This window comes from Perca flavescens, chromosome 20 (assembly GCF_004354835.1).
Source record: "Perca flavescens isolate YP-PL-M2 chromosome 20, PFLA_1.0, whole genome shotgun sequence".
In the NCBI taxonomy this organism is placed as follows: domain Eukaryota; kingdom Metazoa; phylum Chordata; class Actinopteri; order Perciformes; family Percidae; genus Perca; species Perca flavescens.
In genome coordinates this window covers 14484355-14498124 of record NC_041350.1, presented here as the reverse complement: position 1 = coordinate 14498124, position 13770 = coordinate 14484355, and the positions used below count along the sequence as shown (strand labels likewise).

Below are 13770 nucleotides of genomic sequence, written 5' to 3'. Positions count from 1 at the left end.
CCTCCTGACGTAGAGGGGTTATTGGTCCTAGAGTGTAGAAACAGTCGGACAAGGATAGAAGTGAAGTAGGCCAATGGCCACCCTGAAAAAGAGCCCGCTGTACTTCATGACATATATACAGCCCCTAATGGTTATAAATACTAAAGTATCACATGGTTGACATCATGAACCAAATCTGGCCACCTTCTGCTGTCACCTTCCAACTGCACATCAGTAGAAATCACAAAGTTTTGAAGGCTGGACTCACCTTGTCCTGCATAGTGATACTTACTCTACACAGAACAGGGAGATAACTGTCAAAGTGGAAACTGTGCCAAAGGAATAACTGCTACACATGTTGTAGTCCAGCTACACATTTAGATGTTCAATTTTGCATTACAGTTAGAAAATGTGAAAAAGCCATTTATATATTTGGTCAGAAGTCTCTTTTTTCACTATGGGTAAGGATTAACTAGTTACATCTGGTCTACATTTGAATGCTTCAACCAACTTGGGTTATGTAAATTTCATCTGCTATATTTACATTAGTGAACTGAATTTCCACAACATCATACAGTGCTGTATTTACTGTATCTAGTCATTTAAAAAAGAAACATTAGTATTAATAGTTTCTAAAGTATACTCTTTATGGTGTGATTTGCTCCCAAGAGGATGATTATTTGGTCACACAGATATGCAGGGCACGAAACAAGACATTATGCCAGTGTACTGTATGAATATGCCTGCAAGGCTTGACATGAATGCAATTTCATGTAATTTGAATGCCTTTCATGAGGCAAGGACTCTTTTGAACTGTCTTAAAAAGCTCATCCACCATCGTAGCTGCCAGTGGCCCTGGGTACAGAGGAGTCATGTCGACAGGCCCAATTAATGATGGGGCGTCTGAGAGGGAATGAATAAGGAGCTTTGAGAGGATTCCTCCACCTTAAATCCCCCTGTGCTGCTGCTCCCAGACTGCCTGTGAAGAACAATCAAACGGCAGCAACCCCCTCCTATTTATCACTTTAAGACATTAGCCAGACATGGGCCTGAATATTAACCAGCTCCTTTTCCAGGAGAGTTCCACACCAAAGGCTGCGTGTGGCAACATACATTTTTAATCACAGGGGAAAACGAGGCCTCTCAATCGCTCTCATCCATTACTGTGTGCTTAACTCTCCTCATTTTTTCTCCGGGTCTCTCAAAACAGGAAACAAGCTGTCATTGTTGTTGCTCTTTCCTTGCAGTTATTGGTTTTATTTTGATATTGTGTAACAACATTTTATCAAAACTGCAACAATCATGATTTTATACTCTAATCTATTCTGTGGTTCCTCAATGGATCCCAGTTAGTCCTTATCTAGTGCAAATTGTTTGTAAAGCAGAATCAAACTCTCTCAGTGCCTATCTTGACTATGCTGACAGAATTCATTTCCCTGGGTTTACTGTGTCTTCCTGCGCAGGACAACTGGGCTGAGGCAGTGGAGCGTGAGCCAGGCTTCCACAGCTTAATTGGAGTCATGTTCTCCAGAGCCTGGAGCTGCTCCTCTCCCTGCACGGGCCTCTCTGGTGTTGGGCCTGTGGTGGGAGCAGGAAGGGTAGGGCACAGGTACCAGGCATGCAGGGAGATGATCTGTTCACCCCACCCTCTCCCTCTGGGTCCCTCCACTATGACACATGGCACCCTGGTGACAAGGTCACCCCACTGTTGTGGCACCACAGGGGGAGCTGGTCTTATTATCAGGAGAGAGGACATCTTTAAGAAGAATCTAAAGGAGAATCTGATCTCCAATCACATTTATTCACGCAAGACAAGGTTTTTTATATCCAGGAGCTTTCCTTCTAAGTTTGTCAAGGATAAAAATACTTAAAATGATTTATGAGCACAACCCAAATAATATTTTCCATTCTTTTTTTCAAAAATGTATATTTTTATTATCTTTATTAGAGATAGTATAATGGGGAGACCCATAAGATACATTACACTAGCCTTTCAGTTAGTGTCAAATCACTTCTGAGACTGTGTCAGAGAGTTATGGATTAAACATTATGGTAATTTAAAAATGCAAGCGAGTGCAACAAGATGACAATGTTGTTGTATTGGCTCGCATTAAAGGTGTCCACTACCTATACAATTAAACAAAAAAGAGCTCCATCAACACATCACTGACACTTTTAACAAAACTGAACAATTTTAAACTTCACTAAAATAATATTTACTGCAGGGCTCCTGCATTTAAGAACATTATATTGTACAAGTGTTGCTGTTATTGTTCACTCCCTGTATTATTATAATTTATAACTTGGCTGGAAAGGGAATGGTGGGTGCTAATGTGACAAAGGTCAAGACCTGAACACATAATAATACAAGCTCTCTACAGCATCAGCAACACAGCTCACGGTGTACCAAGTATGCCCAAGAATGTGTTCAAAGACTTTTATTTTGAAATGCTTGTGTTTTATCTTCATTTTGTTTGGAGGACTAAAATAAAACAATTATATAAGTAGTTTGCAACACAGAAATACATTGAAATGTCTAACAAATCAGAAATCCAACCTGCGGTGAAACGACTAATACAGTCAAGGCATGATCATTATTCTAAAAGATAAGACGTTTATAAGACAAGCAATGCACCAGATTTGTGGTTAAGAAGTTAAAAAGCTTTCTTAGCAATATTATTTCAGCTTATGACCCATTTGTTAAGGTAACCATTTATTAATCACTGTTTAGTGAGGAAATCACAGAAATTGGTTAAATGAGGTACACCATGCATGGGTTGGCACTGCACTGCCTGCATTTATCAATCTCAATCACAGTAGTGTAGTGTAAGAAAGTCAACACTAAGGAAAGTCATTTTGTGCCCAATGAAAGTTTTCCTTTAGAAATTTTGCCTTCCATTAAGAATCAAATTAAGCTCTGGATCAGTGCTTTTTTTTTAAAAGTCCACCCCCTCAAAATACACACACTTCTAATTTGTGATTTATTATGTTCTTGATGTGTTAGGAGCATTGGTGTGCTGTTGAGTGAGAGGCGGTTTATCCACTCAACAGTGTACTGTGTGTGTGATGTGATGTGATGTGTGTGTGTGTGTGTGTGTGTGTGTGTGTGTGTGTGTGTGTGTGTGTGTCTGTGATTGTGTGTATGTGTTTGCCAGTGCATATGTGTAACAGAGGGAGGTGAAGCAGAGTATGCAGCCATCTCTCACTGCTGTGGGTCAGCCCTCGCATGTGACAGCAGGTGACCAGTGTCAGACAGGAAAGGTCACAGGCCTGCAGTCTGCACTCTCTCCCAGTTTACAGTGATTTAAAAAAAATCCTGCAGACAACCAGGCAAAATCTGACTCTATAAAACAGATCATCTGCCTCTCACGCTGTCATGGTACCGTTCTGAGGTTTGGATCATGGTTAAATATTCACTTAGCTGTTTGCCTCTTTGCCTGATGCGTTTTCTCTGTCCCACTCTCCTCTCCCACTATTTCACTTTCTTTATTGCACTTTTTTTCTCCAGAACTTAGACAGCACGTAGCCTTTCTTCTTGGCTCGTCTGTCTGCATGGACCCTGATGACAGTGAAGTCTGGAGGCAGTGTTTTTGAACATCTTTCAGCCTAGCTACTCTCTGTGGGAGTCCTCTGACTTGAAGGTACCTTATTTGTCTAATGTGTGATGCACATTTGACATTCACCTGTGTGTATGTGTGTGTGTGTGTGTGTGTGTGTGTGTGTGTGTGTGTGTGCGTGTGCGCACGCATGCACGCACGTGTGCGTGTGTGCTTGTGTGCTTGTGTGTATGTCTGGACCTAATTCTTGTGTTCACAGGCCCATTATTTAAATAGATAAAATGCATTCCTTTTTCATCTCTGTATCGCCTAAGGGGTGTTTTTCCTTGAATGCAGTAAGCTTTCCCTCATTAGTGGTAAGCATGTTTTAATTTCTTATTATAGACTATCACACAAATACATGCAAATGTTTTTTTGTTTTGTTTTTTGTCATAGCTAGGTAGCCACATTTTAGTTTTTCTGCTTAAATTGTTTGTTGTTTTGTTTTTTTATTTTTCAGGGAGAATATGCCGGAGGAAGATTAGCTATGAAGTTTTACGTATCGGAAACCTTTGTACTATCCCCTCCATTGTGGGAAAAGGGCATTGATAGGAAGGCAGATATAGCTGATCAATAAGTAGTGCAGTTTTCTCCCCAGGCCTTCTTTCATATCTCTCTCTTGTTTGTGTTTTGAAAGGGTCGGGGGTAGAGTCTGGTAAAGTGGTGGCGTGGGCGGGCTTGTGCCCCTTTATCAATCAGGATTTTAATTACACACGTCTAGGGCGACAGCTAGATTAGAAACCAATCGACGCTATCGGCCACAAAATCTAATTACTGTTTATTGACAGATAAGGGCAGGCCCCCTTCACTTTTCCAAATAAGATAAACCTCCCCCCTCGTACACAATGAAGAGCAGCTCATACTGTCCATGAAAGACTCTATGATAAGTAAACCCCACCAGAGAATTCCTCTATGCTTATGGAGGGACGTTACCTCTATGGACTTCTCTGTTATAGATGACACAGGATCAGTGTAAGGGAGCCAAATTACACCTCTCCTTTAAACTGCATCAGCTTTGTAATAGTAGAATCCTTTTGCTAATACAGTACGTGTGTGCTGAGGATTTTTTTTTATACACTCAGTGAAGCTCAACTCGGTAACCTTTAACCTCATGTTTAATAAACTCTTGTTACTACCTGTTTTTGAAAGTTACTCATAAATCAATGGGGTCTTAATGAAGAGTAATGAGTGACCCTTAACCCACAGGTGAACCATCCTGTCTCCTGTAGACACACATCTCCCCTAAGGACATTCCATCCTCGCCCTCCTCAATGTCCTCCTCTCTCTGAGGTAGAAACTGCCCCCAAAATCCCCCGCACCATCACCCTCACCCATATCAGCCGTTTTATAGCCTCCGTCACCCTGCAATGCACTTTGCCTTTAAAGCCGAGAATCTGCCTCAGGTAAATATGGAGTAAATGATTGGATTATTGTTCTTTCATTTGGCTATGTAGTAATGGCTGGATTATAAACATTGCAGAGTATAGATTTCCTGTCAGATTCTATGAATCAGACATCCTTATCTCATTTCCAGACTGCCGCTCCACCCAGCGCTGCCATCTCCCAGCCAGGGAGTCTGGGAGAGCATGGGGAAGCCATAGACAAGGGTGCACACACACAGACACATGCAGACATAAACATAAACAGACAGACAACCAGACACAGTCACACACACATATGGGTTAGAGGGAGAGAGAGAGAGAGAGAGAGAGAGAGAGAGAGAGAGAGAGAGAGAGAGAGAGAGAGAGACTGTTGTCACCCAGCACAGACCAGGCACTCCAAAGTCCATTCGAAGATTTCAAAAACCACTTAGGCCCCCTGTCCATATTTGTTAAGCAAGTAAATCTAAGGGCTACGGCGCACTGAATTCAAAGAGAGAAAAGAGACAGCAATGTAGAGAGCATGAGAGAGGGGGAAAGGGAGAAAGATGTCTCCTAAATGAAATTTAGGCGAGGGTGGGATGGAGGGTGGCTGACAGCAGGTGGAGGGAGAGAGGCTTTGGACCCTCTGATTTGGTTTGAATCACGCAAAGAATAATGTTTGGGGTTGAATTATGCAGCATTTTTGACCAGGGCTGGAGATTGATGCCTGATTCATCTGATGCTTGGACGTCATATCAGTAGTTGGGTCTGATATATTTCATGTTTTTCTCTCTCTGCCTGCCTCTCTGCCTCTTCACTGAATTTCTTTTCACTGGATTACCAACACTGTAATTGGGTTAGGGAGCCGTGTGGACCAGTAACCGCCGCACAAGCATGCTTTTTGTTGGAATCTATCAAAACTCACCGCAGAACTATGGAAAGTCAACAAAACAACTAACCAGTATTACAAAAATGTAGGGTACACGTATACCGCCATTTAAGCGGTGACATGGATTCTAAAGCTAAAAGCAACAAACAAAAATTTGAATAAGTCTGAGCTTTCATTCTTTTTAATTTAAAAATGCCATTACAGTGCATAATTGCAGTTTAGCAATCAAAGTACAATAGCAGGCCGGAGAGATTGCGAGAGAAATTTGTTCTTATAGGCTACATTGACGTTGGCCATTATCATAATTTATTTGGTGGTGACAACTATATGAATATGTTTTTGTGGACAATATTGCATTTGCAGAGACAAGTAACTAGTGCAACTCTTCTGTATGTATTGATTCAGATTTGTTAGAAGTAGAAGTAGAACTAACAATGACTGTTATTCGATTCATCTGCCACTTCTTGGTTAATCAACAAATTGTTTAGTCTATAAAATCTCAGAAAATAGTTAAAAATGTCCATCACAATTTTCTGAAATCCAAAGAGATGTTTTTAAAGTGCTTGTTTTGCCTAACCAGCAGGCCTAAACCCCAAGATATCCTGTTTAGAATTATATAAAGCAAATAAAAGCAGCAAATCTTTCCATTTGGGAGGCTGGAGCTAGGATTTGTTTACATTTTTTAATAATGATGAATTGATTTTTAAAGAGCTACCGATTCATTTTCTCCCGCTCAAGTAATCGATTGATCGACTAATCGTTTAAGCTCTACTTTGAACTACTGTAAGCAAAAACCTTGAAAATGAAATAAAGATTTTACAACTCCATAAAATCCCTCAATATCTCAATGACTTTACATATTACAGCCATCCTATATGGATCCTGTATTACAGCCATTCTCATGGCTCTTACTTCTAAGAGAGGATTGTTTATGTTAGCCAATAATAAAAAAAAAATCACATGTAAATTCATAAATTTAGCGATATTCTCCTTCACAGTCTGGATAATCTTTCTATGGGTTGTTGAGAGCCGCCCACTGGTAGTTAATACACCTAACAGAGGGAACTGAACAGGACCGCTGTTGTCGTTCCTTAGTGCCGAAGCGCTGTGCCATTACATTTATAGATTTTCTCTTTGATGGGATAATTTGGTCTTTATATCTCTCACAAATGAAGTGATCCTCAGTGCTCCTTGTGCAGCTCAATTGGCAGGTCCCATTTTCAAATACAGTTAATTGCATTCGAAAAGAATCAATGATACTTTCACGGTGACAATATCATTCTTTTAATGTCACTTAATTTCCTTAGTGAAATGATTACATCAATAGCCTGGAACCCATTTCTATCTTTCAGCATGAATTAATCTATTAAGGACAATAATTACACCTTTGCAATGGATAGGTTTTTGTGCTCAGAAGTAAATGGAGTTGAGTCTCCATTGTGCGCCTGGTTGTTGGCACTGTCCTGACTGTCATTCATTCAGTTTATGAATTACACTATCACCCAGTGGAAATAAATAAAGGTACCTCTGATGCAGCTCCACGGTGGCCCTGTTGTGAGATAGCCCTCCCTCTAGTGGAGATGATAGAGTTGGTTACTGCTGTCAGCTGGCTTCATGCTCTGGTCCACAGTTGAGGCAGTCAGTCAATGATGGAGAAGGTAAAACGTGTGGAGTAAAACCATTCGTAATACAGGATAAAACAGAAATTAAGGCAATTAAAAATAAAACAATTACAATCACATTTCTTAAATTAAAAAAATGCTCCAGAAGTTGTAGGGTTAGGTGTACTGCTGAGAAAATGTATTTTAAAATTGTTTTTACATGTTGATGCTTCTGATATAGGCCTATGTGGTGTTTTGCCATAACACTCATTGGATCCCCAAATAGGGCCCGAGAACCACCAGGGGTCATGCAGAGGGGTACTGGGGACTAGTAAGTAGCCTAAGTTTAATTTCACTATAATGTACAACACATGCATTGAGTGAGATTTCTTACTGGTTGGTGTGCCTATAGGAATTCACGAAGCAGTGGAATGTAATAATAACGGTCGAATAATAAATATGATCAAAATATGATCCATTAATATTTTTCCACATAGGCCTACATCATTAAAAAAAAAAAGTCTAAGTTGAAGTCACGAGACAAACAGGCGGAACGGTTATATTGCCTAGTTCCTTGAATCACATTTGACCCCGCTCACCCGAGTCCTGCTGCCGATGGAGGTGTTTGGTTTAGTCACAGGGCGCGTGCCGGAGGAGGAGTTGATAGTGTGGCTGCAGTGTGACAGTTAAACGGGGCGCTCAGACCCACAGAGCCACACTAGCACTACTACTACAACCTGGAGACACCACTACTACTGTTCGCTGTGCTCAGCCGGGGATGTGACATGACTTGTCCGAGTAAGGTACACTATACATTCATCAACCTGTTACACATTCGAGGCACATTGTTTTGTTTTTCCCAGATTTGTGTAGTGTTTTATTTATTTTTTTAAACATTGTTTTTGCTATTTTCAATTTAGCTTCGACGCACCTGTAGCTACTGTAAATTACATCAGTGTGCACGCGGTTTAGCTAATTGAGGCATACAGTGCGCGCGGACCTGCTACACTGTACCTTTTCCCCTGGGAACGGTGACTGAATTACGTTATCGATTTGACCATTACTGTATGCATGAAAATGTTAAATATGGCGACTTTACAAGGCCTAGCTGTCTGTTTATCTGCAGGGAAGCTGACGTAAATTTGTTAAATACAAACCACTAACTTCTTTTTGTCTCCCAGGCCAAATTCACCATACTTTAATTACTTTTTTTTATTTTTTATAAAATTGACATGTCAATAAGAAAGTTGGTTAAAGTAACATTATCAGACCATCATGACGCATCATCTTGCACGTTCAAGTTGAATTTCAGCACTGTGCGAACTGGAAGACATCAGTTGGTGTTATGTTTAAGTTCTGCTGTGGAAAAAAAAATAAAAATAAGGCAGTATCATTCTATGACACTAATAAACCAGACCAGACTGCTTAAAGTTATTTTACTTCTGTAAAGTAACTTGTCTTCTTTGACAAGGTAATTTACTGTTTTTTTTTTATTGCACCATCCATACATACATGTAAACAAACATACATACATACATGTGCACATGTGAGCTGTATGGGGCGAATAAATGCAGATTGGTCTGATGCCATAAAAAAAAAAAAAGAAATCTCAATCATTGAAACAAAAACATTAACATGAGAGATCAGATAATCAACTGAACCCTGCTCGTGGTTGTCATACTCCACTAAACTTTGTCACACCATGTGTGATCGAGTGTTTGCCTAGTGCAGCTCTATTCTTTATTTGTATCAGATCCCTTCCTGTCAAACTGTCATATGCCCTGATTTTTTTTCACAACAGCTGATAAGAAGCAAGATAGCAGCAGCAGGGCTTTCATAGCTCACACTGCGTGACAAAAGTCTGTGTGGTGTCAGTCGAAAGCCTTGGGAGACCAAGGGAAAATATGCAGAAATGTGATTTATCAAGTGAAGGCGTTTATCAATTTGAAAGACAGTACACAGGCGAGATAACAGGATAATATTGCAGTCTGTCATGAGAAAGGACCACCTCTTGTGATTCTCTGTTGAGTAGTAACAAAGTCTCTCAACTTAAATCATGCTGGATCAGCTATGGTACTACTAGAATTATGTCGTGATTTGTGCAGTGATTCGACTCAAAATGAAGGATGTTTGGTCAGTTGTGGTTTTCTTAACTAAGCTATTGTTGCTGAAATGTTTTAAAAGATTTTTTACATGCCAAGTGAGATAGATTGGAGAGCGACCCTTCGATTAAATAGCTGAATTATTAGAATTCTGATGTATAAGGAAGTACAATATACAGTATACTTTGTGTCTTGTTTGTGCCTTGTGAGGTGCTTGATTTGTTTTTCTTTGTCCTGTATTTTGTGCAGTGTCTTATTGAAGTATAAGAGCTGTGTTTGATAGTGATTGTATTCCTCTTTAAGGAATTAAACTGACAGGTGTTTGATTTGGCATCAATCTTAATTGGATTTTCATTTATTTAGTCATTTGTTTTTGTCACAAAAAGAGAGCAGATGCTGTGTGATCTGTTCCACCGTGGAGGCACTCTTGCTGCACATCAATAGGCCTGTGATGATCAATAGGGATTGCGTGATGTTTTTGCATTGATTATAGAAACGTGAGCCGATGAATGGAACTGGATTCCTCTCCAAGGGTTATACTGTTCCTGTTCAGCAGAGAAAACCAGAGAGCAGCTGAGCCACCTAACACACCTTAGATTGGTAGATCTCGACTCCTCCTCACTCACTCTTATTTTTACTGAAGTAACTGAAGACAGTTGTCAGCTACCTTGTGAGTTGTTGAGAAGTGGGCAAGCTGCTGTTTCTTTCTGCTTGACTCGGCCAAGTGTCGGCCATTGTCGGACTGCTCATTTCTCCAATAAGATGCCATGGTAAGCTCTGTTCTTATAATGTGGGGATACAGTAACATGGAGACCCTCACTGGCTGTGAAATGTTATCTGCATTCTCGGCATTCTTACTGAGCTTGATCAACAGTGAAACACAGGCGGTTCTAAAGCTGGGGTTAGAGAAGACAGGGCTGGATTTTCCGCTGCTTTAGAAGCTGATGGGCTTCCAGAATATGAGTTATGGCTTGAGATCATCTCTTACAGGCGGTGAAAGGTTCACAATGGTACCTCACATGTAACACCGGCAAATGGAGCTAGCGATACAGCTCAAAAATACATTTACTGTCCTTAGTGGTTTGAAAGCTATTGCTTTTTGAAAGTGAAGTGCTGCAAATGCACTTGCTTGCTGGAGCTTCTATAGTGTGGCTTAGGCTGGTGTCATATTTGACTTTATTATGTGTTATTTAACAGTACATGGTACATTTATATACCTTGCACAGAGTAAATTACAGTAAGTTTTTATATTGTCAAAGTCAAGTTCTGAGATGTCAGCTGCTTGGTAAAGTTATCTGTTGTGTGAAGTCATTTTGCTTTGGCTTTGTTTGATATCATTGCAATGCAGAGTAATGTAAGCATACAGTACAAACAAGATGTAGAAACTGAGACAAAATGCTTTTATTTGCAAAATCATCAAATAAAAATGACAGAAGGTTAATACAAATGTAAAGATACTTTACTATTAAATACAATAAATGTCATTACAGAAATAAATAAATCATATATATATATTATATATATATATATCTATATCTATATATATATATATATATATATATATATATATATATATATATGTATATATGTATATATTCTATTTATTATCTCCATTTATGTTTCAATGGGAGTTTTGAGCATCCAGAATTTCACAACTCTTTTTATTTAATTGAGACGGAAACTTTGCGTGTTGACTGTTGTCCGAGTTGCGTTTCTGTTGTTCATGTGATAGGTTGTTTTGTCTGTGTGTGTGTGTGTGTGAGCCATGTGAGTGTGTGTTGTATCTGTGCATAGCGGAGTGTGCGAGTGAGCGTTTGGATCCCTCCTCCCTGGTGCTCCGCCGGCCCCTCTGTCGCTTTAAGTCCTGCCCCTCGGAGCCAGCCAACAGCAGCTGTTCCATATTCATCAAGCCCTTGAGTCTTAAAGAGCCCTATCCCGACCATGGAAAGAGTCATTCTCCTCGCTCGCGCTCTCATGCTCTCTCCATCTTAACGCTCATCCCGCTGCTGCCTGCGCTTCTCTCTCTGTCTCACCCCCCTTTACCTTTCTGTCTGTCTGTCCCTCCCCCCTTCACTCTCCTCTCTCTCTCTCTCTCTCTCTCTCTCTCTCTCTCTCTTTAACATACACACACTTTCACTTACATACACTCAGACACACTTTCTCTCCCATACATCTATACATAAACACGCACATACACAACACACATGCTCACGCACACACGCAAGTCTAACATACCTGTGCAGGCTGGGGGGAGCGGTGCTGGAGGGGGCTTTCGGCAGCGCTGTGTCTCTGAGGGTGCTGTGCCATCATTTGGGGAAGAAGCGGGTCTCAATTGTTTTCTCTTTCCTCTTCCTCTCATTCCTGGAATGCTAAAACTGGACTGATGGACATTTCAGAACTTTGTCTTCCAGACCCTCTCAGCTATCATAACCAGTAGGTGCACCTTGTTTCTGTCTTTAATTCTTTTCACTTTACCTTTTAACCCCTCTGTTGTGCTGGAGTTTTATTTCTTCAGTTTCTTCCTCTCATTCTTTTTATCCTCATGTGCTCTTTAAACAGTGCCTGCTCTAGTTTAGTTTCCTAAACCCTGCTAGTCTAGGCACTGAACTTTTTTCTTGTTTTTAGCTGTGATGTACTTTTCCTGGCTTCTCTCTTCATATACCCTCTCACACCTACTCACACTCTTAAAAGTGCACTGTCTCTTGTTCATTGTTTTAAGGGCTCTTAAATCATGTAGGGCTTGACATTATAGAGCAACAGGGCAGGTGCAACTGCATATGTGTGTGCATGAGTGTCTAGATTTATTCTGCGAGAACATCATGTATGCAAGTCTTTTTTATAAATACCATTCAGAGCATGTCTGATTGATTTAGCTTGCCCCTCTGCAAAGTGTGTATTTTTTTCTAAAGAATTTGGGGTACCTGTCCAGTTGGGTTAGGAGATTGTTTGCTGATGGCTTTGTTCCTAGATCGGGCCGCCCAAGGAGAATAATATTTTAAAGAGATGAGATTAACGTGAATCCGTGGAATTGGAGAGGATAAATTACACAGTGTAATATTTGTAGCCAGAGAAAGACGAATGAAAGGACGCTGTAACCTCAGTGAGCTGGCAGGTCTGTCCCAGCCAGCGGCATACGAGGCAGGCTGCTGGGACAGTCTGAGCTTCCTGCACTTACCACACGTTAACTTTATATATCTGTCAATAGCTTACATTTAATACAAAATAAATCGTAAATTGGGGGAAAATATATTTCTTTATTTTGTATTTATTTTCTTTAACATATCCCTGTTAATGTTTGAAAAACACAAACTCAAACACCGGGTTCATGCAAAGATTTGTTTCCATATATAGATACTTTTATCAATCTTAATTGTATTATATAAAATGTTCAATAGATCTTGATAAAGTAGTATATATGCAAAATTTGTGATTTGTGAAAGACCAAATAGATGTTTAGAGACATTTCAATTACCTGTTACATTTGCCTGATACTGAATTTAGACAGTTTCTATTTTATTCAGTTTATTGTCAAATTAACAGAACATTCCTGTTAAAATTGTGCATTCTTATCCTCTTTTAACTGATTTCATGTACTGAACATGTTTTAATGATACCATAATTGAGGAGTTTTTTTTTTTCATTCATTAGATCTTAGAGCACTTTATGCAGTGAAAATACTCACCAGAAAATAATTCAGTGTAAAATTAAACAGCTGAATGTTGCGAGTGTGTATTGCTTTACTTGACCCATTTGTTATACACAGATATTCTTTACTGTGGGCTTTGATCGCTGCAAATTTAAAAAGTAATTCTAGAAAACATAATATCTTAGACATATATGCAATAACCTCCTTTGTTTTCCCTCTAAAATGGATTATAAAAGTTCACTTCCCTCACTGATACACCTTAATACAAAATAACTCAACCAGCAGTAACAGAGTGAGTATTTCTGTAACATGTCAGGTATTTTATGTTGTGTATTTATATTTATCATTGTAGTTTTCCCTGTAAGTATTCCCTAAATTGAAAGGCAAAACTACCAAAATAAGTATTTAGTTTTTAAACAGATCTTTACACCACCCCACCATATATGTATGTTTATAATATTAATATATAACTATTCTAAAGTCTGAGAAGACATTGAGATTTTATTTTTATTTTCAAATGATTTTCCCTACAATGCACTTTCCAACACACTTTGAATAATTTTCCTTGCAATGAGGAGAAACATTATTAAACATGA

General features: G+C 39.5%; 1 protein-coding gene across 5 annotated transcripts in view; it reads left to right on the top strand.

Annotated features, from left to right (window-relative positions):
• The first annotated feature begins 8030 nt into the window (after positions 1–8030).
• The window catches only part of esrrb (estrogen-related receptor beta), a 48297-nt gene continuing 42557 nt past the window's right edge, over positions 8031–13770 (top strand). For 2 of the 5 annotated variants that reach the window (XM_028566414.1, XM_028566413.1), the window contains exon 1: positions 8031–8224. The gene's annotated coding sequence lies outside the window, so the exon portion shown is untranslated. Of the gene's footprint in view, positions 8230–11943; positions 11962–13770 lie in introns of those variants that run through there. The other 3 variants (XM_028566412.1, XM_028566411.1, XM_028566410.1) reach the window with 2 other exon arrangements.